This window comes from Pistacia vera, unplaced genomic scaffold (assembly GCF_008641045.1).
Source record: "Pistacia vera cultivar Batoury unplaced genomic scaffold, PisVer_v2 Contig567, whole genome shotgun sequence".
NCBI classification, from domain to species: domain Eukaryota; kingdom Viridiplantae; phylum Streptophyta; class Magnoliopsida; order Sapindales; family Anacardiaceae; genus Pistacia; species Pistacia vera.
The window spans coordinates 761,029-774,246 of record NW_022196409.1 but is presented as its reverse complement, the minus strand read 5'-3'; the positions used below and the strand labels follow the sequence as shown (position 1 = coordinate 774,246).

At 37.0% G+C, this 13,218-nt stretch overlaps 1 non-coding gene across 1 annotated transcript; it reads right to left on the bottom strand.

The window, feature by feature from the left end:
* Positions 1–10,310: 10,310 nt before the first annotated feature.
* LOC116108697 lies at positions 10,311–10,417 on the bottom strand. Its single transcript, XR_004124671.1, has one exon. It is a non-coding gene; the product is annotated as a small nucleolar RNA R71 (small nucleolar RNA).
* Positions 10,418–13,218: the final 2,801 nt, after the last annotated feature.

The following is a 13,218-nucleotide window of genomic DNA, read 5'->3' as shown; positions in this document are numbered from 1 at the left end:
TGTGTTGAGGAGATTCTGGCAATATTTTGTCATCGACAGAGGTAGTAACCCGAAAATAATTCAATATCTTGACTTAGCTATTTTATTGAAAAATTTAATGTTAGTGCTCCGTGGGAACCAGTCTAGATTTTCTTTATAACATAACATGTAAAATCAACTTACAAACTTAGTATTTTGTTCTCAGTGTTACACAGCAATAAATCTCTTTGAGTTCATCCAATTAAAAGTGCAAAATTGAACAGCTATATATGACAAATAAAAGTTCAAAATAATGGTAAACCATATTATTGACAACCCTAACAAAATCAGTGATAGCTTTATATAGTTGCAAAGAAGATGAGAAAACACAAAGTCTCTCTACGTTATAAATTCAACATTATGCATAAAATAATATCTTGAAACAAAAAGGATCTAAAGAAAAACCTCAAATAATCTAGAAAGACTATATCGACTACAAACTAGTGATAAATGAAGTTTCTGCGCATTCTCTGCATCTCGCTTGAGGGCAGGAAACTTAACAGCATCCTGAAAGCTGAAGGTAGTCTCAATCTCAGTCTCATTCTCAGCTTTGACGATGCCTTCATTAGCAGCAAGGTGTTTCTTGGTTTCCGTAAGTATTTTTGTCATATTATGAACTCTGTGTGATGACACATCACTCTATTTATGCACAATCATTTTATGGTTTTCGACACTTGCCCAGAGATTTTCTTTACATATGTTGTGTCTCTATTTGACGTTAGGATCTTACCCATATCTGAGACATGTTAAGTAGTCCATGTACACATGTAATTAGCTCATTTGGTGTATTAGAAAATTCGTTTAGTTTTATAGTGGTCTCAAGAAAATTTGGTGAAAACTTTCCCAAAATGGCTAAACATGAAAAATGCTTGTTGGCTGGTTGTCCCCTTGCATTAGTGCATAAGTTTTTTTATATTCGTCTTCAATAATGCATTTTAGTTTAAGCTTGAAGATACCCTTGGAAGTACTTTGCATATTCTTTGAGGTTTCCCTTGTTTTTGATAGGTTTCATATGCTTTGGTAAGCTTACAAATACCCATGTTAAACCTTGTTTGTTCATGGTTGGAACGTGGTTCCATTGGTGATGCTTGATGAGATTTCAAGCTATTGGAGCTGAAGTGCGTCTTTGATGTTGATCATTGAGAGGAGCTCAAGGTTGTCCAGGAGGTATCTTGGCGTGAAGCTTGCTATGGTAGTTCAAAGTTCAACCAAAGGGTAAAGTTTGAAGTGTTGTGCCAACGGGGAGTGTTCTTGCAACTGACACTTAACTTTGGCTTTATAATTGAACTATAAATGCTTATCATAGTAGATTAGCTTCATTTGAACTTGGTCTCATAGATGTAGACAGGTTGCTGAATCATGCAAAATTGCTTTGTCTGCTTTACATTTTTCCTTGGATGTTTAGTTTATGTTGATGATGAATAAGCCAACCCAAATGCACAAATCAACATGTTTAACCCATTTCGCTTAAGTTTAATCAACTTGGTAAAGTGATAGAACTTTCAGTTTCTCTTCTTCTCAATGGTTTTAAGAAGCCATTGATGTCTATTGCCAACTTATGCTTATCGCTTTAGCTTCATTTTGTTGGCTCATCTCTTTCTTGTTAGGCTTAGCAAGAGCATGATCATCATCAACTTTCTTTTTATACACAAACGTCATTGATTCAAAATCCTTTTCAAGATTGACTTTCCTTTCAACATTAGGTTTCCAAGTTGCATTCAAAGCTTGTTTCTTTTCAAGAAGCTTCTTCTATTGGGAATTTAGAGCAGAATATTTGATTAAAAAGTTGTAACAAAGAAAATAATAGAAAGAAATGCAGAAAATTGAAGCTCACAAATTATTTACTGAACTGAAAGTGTCTATATATATAAGCTTACAACAAAAAACAAATTAGCAAAAAATTACTGAACCACTGCAGCCACTAACGAGATTTTAGCCACAATAACATAGCCTTTATTTGACTAACAGAACTAGAAAAATATAGACCACTACTAACAAACCAAAAGACCAAGTCAAACTTTGAATCATTCTTCAACACTCCCTCGTGATCCAAAGTTGCAAACACCAATATGAAATCTGAAGTAAAAAAACTTCTCTTTTGGCAGAGGCTTGTAAGTATATCTACAAATTGATCATTTGTGTTACAATACTTCAATGTTATCTCCTCATTCGCAACCAAGTCTTAGATGAAATGGAAATGAATATCAATATATGCTTTGTTCTACCATGAAAAGCTGGATTTTTTGTCATGGAGATTGTTGCTTTGTTGTCACATAATATTTTCGTTGCTCCTTCTTGCTTTTGATGAAGTTCTGCTGATATTCTCCTTAATCAAACAGTTTGACAAGCTGTTGAGGTTACTGCAATGTATTCTACTTCTGAAGAAGACAATGATGTTGTGGCTTGCTTCTTTGAGCTCCAAGTAATCACTCATGATCCAAAACTGAAAACATTGGCTGAAATACTCTGCCTATCATCTAACGAACTTGCCCAATTGCTGTCAGTGAACCCACATAATCTGAAATTGGGAACTTTTGAATACCAAATTCCATAATCCATAGTTCTTGCAATGTAACACAAGACTCGCTTTGCTGCTCCAAAATGATGCTTTGAAGGATGTTGTGTAAACCTAGAAATCACACCAACAGAAAATGCAATATCGGGCCAAGTGTGGATTAGATAAATTAAGCCTCCAACTAAACTTTTGAAACTTTTAGCATTAGCCACTTCCACCCCATCTTGAAGCTGTAATTTCTCATTAATGTTCATAGGTGTAGTTGCAGATTTACAATTGAGCACACCAAATTTATTGAGAAGATCCTTGGCATATTTTCTCTGTGAAATAAAATTCAATCTTCCGTTGTTGTACTTTAAGGCCAAGAAAATAATGTAGTAAACTCATATCTGACATTTCAAACTCATTCATCATGTGTGATTTAAACTTAGCCACAAGGGAGTTAAAAGAGCTTGTGTAAATGATATCAGTAACATAAAGACACATGATGATGAAATCATTTTTACCTTTCTTTTTAAAGTAAAGAGTGGGCTCATTCTCACTCCTTGTGAACCCACTTTGCTGAAAATATCTATCAATTTTGCTATACCATGCCCACGAAGCCTGCTTCAATCCATATAATGCCTTTCTCAACTTGTATACCTTTGCCTCTTTGCCTTTAGCTATGAAACCTTCAAGTTCAGCTACATAAACTTTTTCTTGTAAATTTCCATTCAAAAACTTAGCGATTTGAGGTCAAACTGATAAACATGCCAATGTAATTGTGCAGCCAAGGCTAAGACAATTCTCACAGTTTCAAAATGAGCTACTAGAGAAAAAGTCTCTTCAAAATCAATACCATATTGTTGCGCATATCCTTTCGCCACAAGTCGAGCCTTTTGCTTTTGTATACTTCTACTTGCATGATATTTTGTTCTGAATACCACTTCAAGCCAATTGCATTTTTGCCTTCAAGTATGTCCACTATCTCCCATGTTTCATTCTTGTGGATTTCTATCAGCTCTTCCTTCATTGTTCATTGCCATTCTTCCTTTGTTACTGCTTCTTCATAAGTTATAAGATCTTAAACAACAAGAGCAAATTGACAAGATTCATAAATGTCGTTCAAGGATCTAAACTTTCTTGGTGGTGTCTCATCCGAAACTCTTTGGAGGTGAATGTAGAGTTTCGGCTCAAGGTTGTGGATGATGAACTTGGTGACACTGAGGATGATGAACTTGGTGACACAGTAGGTGTTGACTCTTGTCTTTCATATGGAGAGGTCTCACTGGGTATTGGAATTTGTTTTTGCATCTTCTCATCACTTCCACGCCAATCCCAGCTTGCATCTTCATCAAATACTATATCTGTGCTTATTATTATCTTGCCACTGAGAGGGTTATATAACCGCGATATGCTTTGGATTGTGTATAATAACCAACAAAAATACACTTTTCAGATTTTTCATCAAGTTTATGATGAATTTTAGAATTTACTAAAGAATAGGCAATACAACCAAAGACTTTTAAGTGACTTACAGACAACTTTGTACCATGCCAAGCTTCATATAGAGTTTGATTCAAGACAACTCTTATGGGTGAGAGATTCAATAGATAGGCTGCTGTTGCCATAGCTTTAGCCCAAAATCGATTTGAAGCCCCTTTGCTTGTAACAAGCTTTTTTCCACCTCCACAACTATACGATTCTTTTGCTCGGTGACATCGTTTTGCTCTAAAGTGTAAGGAGCTATTAACTCTCCACGAAAACCATTTCCTTTACAAATTGGTTAAATTCTTTGGACAAGAACTCACCACCTCTATCTTTTCCACTTAGAAATTTCAGGCCCTTGATGTTTAGATGTCCGTATTGCATATGCCATAACTTCAAGTCATCTTTTCCACCAACAGCAAGAAGAAAATTCCCACGTTTGAGACTTCTAGTGGGAACATTTTGTTTTGAGTCATGTTAACATTGATAAGTGTTTGCCCTGATTGCTTTATGCTTATCTTTAATAACACATGCACCATCATCAAATGAGATTGAATATCCACCAACCATTAGTTGCCCAACACTTGATAAATTGTATCCCAAACCAAGTACAAACTAAATATTGTGCAATAGTTTTACTTTACCATGGCTAGTTTCAATTGCCATTGTATCTTTCCCTTCAACCTGAATTTCTTTACCATTTCTAAGCTTGACCTGCATCTTCTGTGTCTCATCAAGCTCTTTGAACATAGATTTCATTGTTGTCATGTGATTTGAACAACCGCTATCTACAAACCACACATCACTTGACTCATAGTTAGTATCAAAATAAGCCATAAAAAGCTTACTTTCCTCACCATTCTCTACTACATAATTCACTTGTTGATCTTTGTACCAACAGTCTGCTCTCATATGACCAAATTGATGACATTGAATACCATTCCTGTAGCTTCTTTACTTACCAAAGCTTTTTTGTTCACCAAATGACCTTTGCTGCCAATCAAATTGACTTCTACCTCTTCCGCTTCCATGACCATGACCACGACCACGACCACGACCATGACGATGGAATCCTTTTCCACGACCCCTACTGGTTGAGCTTTCAATTTCTCTAGTTTTGGTGGCTGCCTATTTTACTTGAAATACCTTTTATTCATTCTTTTTAAGTGATCTATTGATTCTTGACTCACGAGCTTGCAAAGATCTCATTAGTTCATCAAATGAAAAAAATTTGACAAATCCCTTGACTCTTCTATTGTGGCAACTGCATGATCAAATTTTGGAGTCAAACTTCTTAATACCTTTGCAACAATTGTTTGATCAGAAATTGTCTCTCCGTAGGATCGCATTTGACTAAATATTGCCGTTGCTCTAAACAAAAAATCTTGCACTGATTCTCCACTTTTCATATACAGGGTTTCAAAGTCACGTAGAAGAGATTATAGTCTCACCATGATTATTTTGAATCACCATGGAACTCCTTCTGCAGATTTGACCAAGCTTGCTTCGATGTAGTTACTACTGCAAGTCTTGAGAAAACACTATCATGGACAGCCTGCTGGATGATTGCTAATGCCTTGGAATTCTTCTTTTTATTGTCCTTCAATCTGATTTCTTATCAAGATCAGCATACCTATTTTCTACCAAGTCCCAAAGATCTTGAGATGTAAGTAGAGTCTTCATTTTGATATTCCAATATTCATAGCCTTTTCCCATAAAGATGGGAATGAGTGGTTTTGCAGTACTGACTGCATTTCCATTGTCAGCCATTATGTTTCTCTTAGGTGTTTTACTCTCACGTGTTTATCTCTCTCCACTCACTTAATGCTCACGACTCTAATACCAAAAATGTTGGGAATTTAGAGTAGAGTATTTAATTAGGAAGTTGCAACAAAGAGATAATAGAAAGAAATGCAGAAAATTGAAGCTCACATATTATTTACTGAATTGAAAGTGCCTATATATATATATATATAGGCTTACAACCAAAAACAAATTGGCAGAAATTTACTCAACCACTACAACCACTAACGGGATTTTAGCCACAATAACATACCCCTTATTTGACTAACAAAACTAGAATAATATGGACCATTAATAACAAACCAAAAGACCAAGTCAAGCTTTGAATAATTCTTTAACACCTTCTCGTACTATTTCAGAGTCAATTTGTTTTCAACAACTTGTTCTTTTGGTTCGCTATTTTGCGTGGCAACTTCAAAGTGTAGATTCCGCTTGGGCCTTCGATGATTGATCACCCATTCTTTCATAGTTCCATGATCTTGAGCAAATGACATGCTCTACGGGCTTATGCATCATCACTTTCTTCTTTGCAGATGGTTGATGTTTCTTTATGTTCTTCTTCATGGCACCTGTAGACAACAGAGTTGGAAACTTTTTGGAAGAGACACCCGTTACGAGTTGTGAAGCAAAATTGTTGCCGCCTTCATTACTTAATAGATCCAAGGAATTTTGAATTATGAAAGCCATGATGATTGCTAATTGTATTATTATATTTGGGTTTAAAGCCATGTTAATTATATTATTATATTTGGGCTTAAGCCCAGTATATACTCTAGGGTATCCTAGTAATTTTTCTGTCCCACATCACCATGTTAGTGGGCTCATCATTCCTATTAAACACTATATATGTGTATTATTTCAGAGATAATAAAATAGACTTTTTTTCACCAAAAATAACTTTAGTATCAGAGCCTCCTCTTGTGCGGTCAGATTGCCAATTTCGATCACCTTCCACTATCGATCTCCTCATATCCGTCTTTGATTTTCTTAAATCAATTCAGATTGCAGGGGCTTGTTTGTAGGGCCGTTTTAAAATTTGTGTCACTTGTTGGTGTTGTTATTTGCTGTTTGGTTATTGTATGGCTAGTTCACATGTGTTCATGGGTTCTATGTGTCTCCCTCTAAGGTTGCCAGACCTATTGATGTTGTCTTTGATTGAATCAATTATGTCAAATGGTATCAAGCCATGAGAAGTTTCTTGAAAGGCTCAAAATGTGGCGTTATATTACTAGTTCGAAGAACCCGAACAAAGAGAGCACGAAATTAATGAAAATTTTTAGGATTGCCTTTAGGACAGGGACAACAAAAACCATCGGATGATTCCCTAGTTCCGTAATACCTCTATACCAAATCTCTATCAGGAATTTGGTAATTATGATCTAACTAAAGATGTTTGGGACTTGTTAGATAGTCGTTATGTTGCTAATGGACTCGTTCACCAGCATTAGGTTAGGAGTGCATTTGTTAGTATCAAACAAGAATCTAGATAGCTAGTTCATGACTATAGTGTTAAAATGTTTTGCTATTGGGATTAGTTGGCTTTGTCTAAACCTATACTTCAGAATCAGGATGATACTCGTCTTGTACTTACACACAGGAACAAATGCGTCTAATTCAGTTTCTCATGGGTCTCCATCCAGACCATGAGAATACTCGTCCTTATTTACTACATCTGCCTCCGCCACCTACCCTTGATACAACTCTTGCTCGTTTGATTTCATAGGAAGCCAGGTTCAGCACCCTAAAAAGACCTCAGACTGATATTGTCATGGCTGTCTCATCTGTCTAATTTCCTATTGTTAATTTCAATAATCCAGGACCTAAACAATTGACCTGTCATTATTTTAAGAAATTTGGTCAATTCCTTTGTGATTGTTCTACTCAACCTAAGGGGTTGACTTGTAATTACTACAAGAAAATCGATTATTTTGTCAATGATTGTCCTACTTGACCACCAAGATCTTCAGGAAACAACTATTAGTGGGGAAATTAGCCCAAATCTCATTAGTCTTAAAATGATGCTTCTCGCTCTACTACTACTACTATTGTAGATTTAAAATCAAACCCTGAACCTTCCATCAACTTTTGTGATCTTAAAAAATTATTGAGTCAGGTTGTTTCTGGTCCATTTGCATCTAGCTCTCCTGCTGCCATGTCTGCCACTCCAGGTAAATTTGCTTGGTTTTTTATACTACTTTATGTTCTTCTTCATGGAACCTGCAGACAATGAAGTTGGAACCTTTTTGGAAGAGACATCCGTAATGAGTTGTCAATCAAAGTTGTTGCCATCTTCATTACTTAATAAATTGAAGGAATTCTGCATTACAAAAGCCATGATGATGAAAGTTGACAAGAGCTTGAATGTTTATATTTTGTTAGTGATTTAAGTGGTTTATTTATGGAAAAATGTGCTTAAAGTGTGGAGTTTGAATTTATTATTTCATAAACACCATTTATGGGATCACAGGTGCATTTTGAGTGTTTTTAGGCTCAAACGGATTTTTCAAGGGAAAAGAATGATGTCAATGGAATTCATGACGAGCAGGAACAAACGGTGCAAGAATCGGAGTTGAAACGACAAAGTTGTGACGCGTCAAAAATACAACGTAAAATCTCGAAATTCTTCAAGATGAGCATGCTCCACTGTTTGGATCATAACTTGAGCTGTGGAAATCAGAATTTGACGATTCTTATGGCGTTGGAAAGCTTATTCAGATAGATATAAATTTTGTGTTGATGACTTTACCAAATTCTGAAGATCACGAATTCCTTGGATAGGAAGAACCATCACCGCGACGACAGTTCTCACCGCCGCAGCAGTGGATCACGGGCTTATATTGTTAATGCATTATCCTAATCCGAATCTGGATGGGCTAAGACATCTACTCTTTTCCTAATTAAGATCAGAACCCTAGGACTATAAAAGGAGGATTTTTGAGAAGTTTTAAAGGTCTTTTAGAGGGAGAAAGAGAAGGACAGCTACGAGTTGGAGATCGGGATTCTTGAAGCTCTCGTTCAACGATTAGAGAAGTGTTTATATTTTTCTTTCTGAACTGAGTTATTGAATAGAATGATGGATTTTGTTATTATATTTATGAACTAACTCTCTTTTCTAGGGCTAAGATGTAGCCCAATTTATGAATATGTATTGACTTAAATTATTGTTAATTCTTATTGAGCTTGTAATTCTCAGTTTTATTATTGTGCATAATGCTTTCAATTCTTAAGGGCCTGAGAATTGAATGATTTTATAGGTTGGGTTGAGATCGAGAGATGAAACCTGATTAGTTTAAGGTAATAAAACCATAGATTGAGCGAACGCTAGAGATAGGTTACCGCGATCTGTGAGGTTCTGGTAAATTCCATAGAACTTAATGATCTCTTAGCTTCTAAATTCAACTTAGAGATATTTTGGGTTGTTGCTTAAGGGTTAATTCGCTAATTGTTCGAGAGAAAGTTAGTGGAATATTAGGGAGTTTGGTCTTTAGAATAAGCTTAATAAGGTTAGCAATAATTGTCAATGCGTAGGATTAAATTGGTGTCAAATCTGTGCCCTAGGTTTAGTTATATTGATCTTTACTTCAAAGTGTTTACAAATTCTGCATTTGTTTAGTTTTTAGTTTATTACTTTTTCATTAAACTCATTCTTAAAATTTTGTTTTATCAAATAGCAATAGAAGAGACTAGTTTGGTACTTAGTAGGTAGTTCCCTTGGGATTCGACACTCGTTTACTCGAGCTTTTTTACTTGCACGATTTCGTATACTTGCAAAAAGCTTGTCAAGTTTTTGGCACTGTTGCCGAGGAACTATTTTGTTTTACCAATATCAATATGAAATATTTAGTTGCTAATTTGATTTGTTTTATTTCTGTTTACTAATTAATTTTTATTTTTGTTTGTTTTGTTTGTAGTTTTCAGCTAGAATCTGGATAGTTTACGTTCAAGAGGTCGAGGTAATTTTAATCCACTAGATTTTGACATCGAGAGAACCGCGAAATAGTTGAGGAAAGAAAAGAGGCAAGCTAACTCTGAAAGATCAATGGCTAACACAGGAATTGTGAATCCCAATATGGGAAATCAAGAGAATGAGACTGAGGATACTTTGGGGGGAAATGCAAATGGTGGAGCAGTAGTGGTTTAGAGAGCATTGAAGGACTACTCTAGTCCTACTATTGATGGGTGCTATTCTAGCATCAGGAGACCACTTGTTCAAGCGAATAATTTTGAGATTAAGCCAGCAGTTATTGGAATGATTTAGCAATCGATCCAATTCGCTAGGTTACCTAATAATGATCCCAACCTGCATATCGCAAATTTTCTGGAGTTATGCGACACATTTAGGCATAATGGAGTATCCGATGGTGCAATTAGGCTAAGGCTTTTTCCATTCTCTCTTCGGGATAAAGCTAAGGCTTGGTTGATTTCGCTGCCATCTGGGAGCATCACGACATGGAATGAGTTGGCTCAAACGTTCCTCACTAAATATTTTCCACCTACCAAGTCTACAAAATTGAGGAGTGAGATCACCAACTTTTACAAACAAGATTCAGAGTCATTGTATGAAGCATGGGAAAGGTATAAGGATCTCTTACGGAGGTGCCCTCACCATGGTATACCAATCTGATTACAAGTGCAAACGTTCTACCAAGGGTTACTACCAACTATTCAAGCTATGATTGACACTGCAAGTGGAGGAGCCTTGAACAATAAAACGCTAGAGGAAGCATACAATCTGATTGAGGTGATTTCGAACAATAATTATATGAGGGCTCTAGAGAGAACTTTAACAAGGAAATCAGCGGGAGTGCATGAAGTTGACAGTTACGCTGCAATAGCTGCTCAACTTTTGAACATCCAGAAGCAATTAGGTAATGTGTTGAAAATAAATGCAATTGAATCTTCTTCTCTAACATGTGACCTTTGTGCAGGAAATCATTCATCGAAGGACTGCCAAGAAGGAAACCCATTTGCTCAACCTGAACAAGCCAATTACGTCAATAATTTCCAAAAGGGGCAAGGGAGTCCATATTCCAATACATACAATCCGGCATGGAGGAAACACCCGAACTTTTCATGGAGCAACAATAATGAGCAAAAGCAAGCTCCTATTTTTCAACCTTAAGAGCAAAAATCTAATTTAGAGAATGTGTTGACCAAGCTCATTAAAGAGACAAGCAAGGGTTTGAGAAGAGTGACGTCTTGGCTCAAAATCAATTGGCCTCTATTGGGAACCTTGAGACTCAAATTTGGCAAATTCACAACATTTTAGCGGGAAGAGCTCAAGGAGTTTTGCTGAGCGATACAGAGAAGAATCCCAAGGAACAAGCGCATGCGATCACCTTGAGGAGTGGTCAAAGTTTGGAAAATTCAAAGGGTGAAAAACAGAGGAAAGAACAAACCCTGCAGAATGAACAGAGGGACGATCGCCACAACGATGAGTATGATGGCCACAGCGAGAGTGAAAATGCAGAAAATTTCGTCAGAAGGAAGGATGATCGCCACGACGAGGACATTGGTCACCGCGGCGACCGTGAAAAGTCCCTTGATTTGTATGTTTTGCAACGAGGAAACAACACAAAAATCTATGTTATGAGCTTATGCTTCAAACTACTCTAGAGGATTTGTTTTTGGTTGTAAGAAGAGTGAAGAGATCATGAACAAGTAGTGTTTATATATAGGGCATGGGCTCTTTCTCAAAAGATGAATAAGATCTCTTTTATTCCCCGACATAGGATTTGCACTTTTATTACTCTTTCCCTTGCATGTCGTTTCCTTAGCTAAAAACGATTTTATTTGTCTTATATATTGTTGATGCTTGATTTTGACAGTAACGACTCACACGTGCAAAGTGCTAAGCAGGCTTAGAAATTACAAGTGGTATGAAAATATGTAGCGAGAGAATAAATAAAAAACTGTTTTTAAAGTGGTTTGGATGCTCAAAAGCGAATCCTACATCTACTGTAGTTGTATTAATAAATGGTTACAATTAGGTCGCGTGCAGCGAGTTGAGTTACAATCTAGAGAGAATATAGAGAGAGAAAGAGAGAATATATGTTGTTTAAGACTAAAGATAAGCCAACCTCGTAAATGAGAGAGGAACCCTCTATTTATAGTTGGAGGATTCAAGGTAATAATCATAAGTCTGGAGTTCGACAGGTGTGGTACAATTCCTAACCCGCTTCCCATTGGTTGTCCGCATGAGAGATATCCTTAAATCGTGTAAGGCTTAGGCAGGTGGATGATTCCTAGCCACTCGCAAGCCCAGCATTCACCTGCTGCACTGATGAAAGCTATACCTCTTCCGTCATTGTGTGACGTGGCAGCGTCTAGGCAGCACAAAGCCCCCCTGAATTCTGATTGGACTTTGCTGACAAGAGTCCACATCAGCCCTGACTTTTTAGGCATAACAGAAGCCCCTCAATTCTTAAGGTTTAAGGATTGAACCTTGAGAGCTTCATGATTATGCCACAACTTGACGTGTCCCGAATGACTCTTGATCGAGCTAATAGACCCGCAAGGAGGTCGCAACATAGGTCTCTAAGAATAACACAAGCGACCTGAGGCGGCCTTCTCCCACAGGTTCAGTGACCTGGGTCAGACCCTACCCAGTGCTATACCAACATGCTTTGAATCTCATCTGTAGCTCACGACCTGAGAATACTTAACACATTTTTATCGAAAGCAAGGAATCACATCGTCTCTAAACCGATACACGGTGAAGAGTGTTTTACTCGAACGACTTCTTCAGATGTTATCTGTTGTGCTTGACAACTAGTTTGGTTAATAAAATAATCTTTATTTTGATAGACGTGTCTGTTGCAAAATAAGTGCCGGCCATGCACATTATATGCAAGTCATGCTGAAACGACATTCTCTTTGAAAGCATTAAATGCGGATGAGGGCTCATTTAATGTGGAGGATGTAACCTTGCCGACGTTTGGTTGCTCCAATGGAGGGAAGTGTTGATTGGCATTCACAAAGTGTGGAGGTTACTTTTTCTTGTGGATTAATGATACATGGTCGCAATCAATGGCAAAAAACGTATCCCGCCTAAGCATCGCTTGCTTAGGGAAACCAATCGTCGTTTTTTCCCTTATAAAACCCCGGGTTCACCTCAAGTTTTGTCATAGAACTCATATTTTCAGAGAGAAAACAAAACTCTCGCGAAATCAGTCCACCCTTCTTCCAGTTGATGCACACTCTCCGTTACGATAGAAAGTTCATTCCCAACAGCCAAGAGGTAAGGAGGATATCTCCTTCGTTTTCTTCTATTATTTTGTTAATTGCTTGACTTTTGCGGCAATGGTGGGTATGAATTGTCTGCAAGCTCGTATGGTGCGTATTTCCGGATAGTGGTGAGAAGAGAGCTTTTTTCTTTATAAAGAGTGAGAACTTAGGACACGAATCCTTGGGGA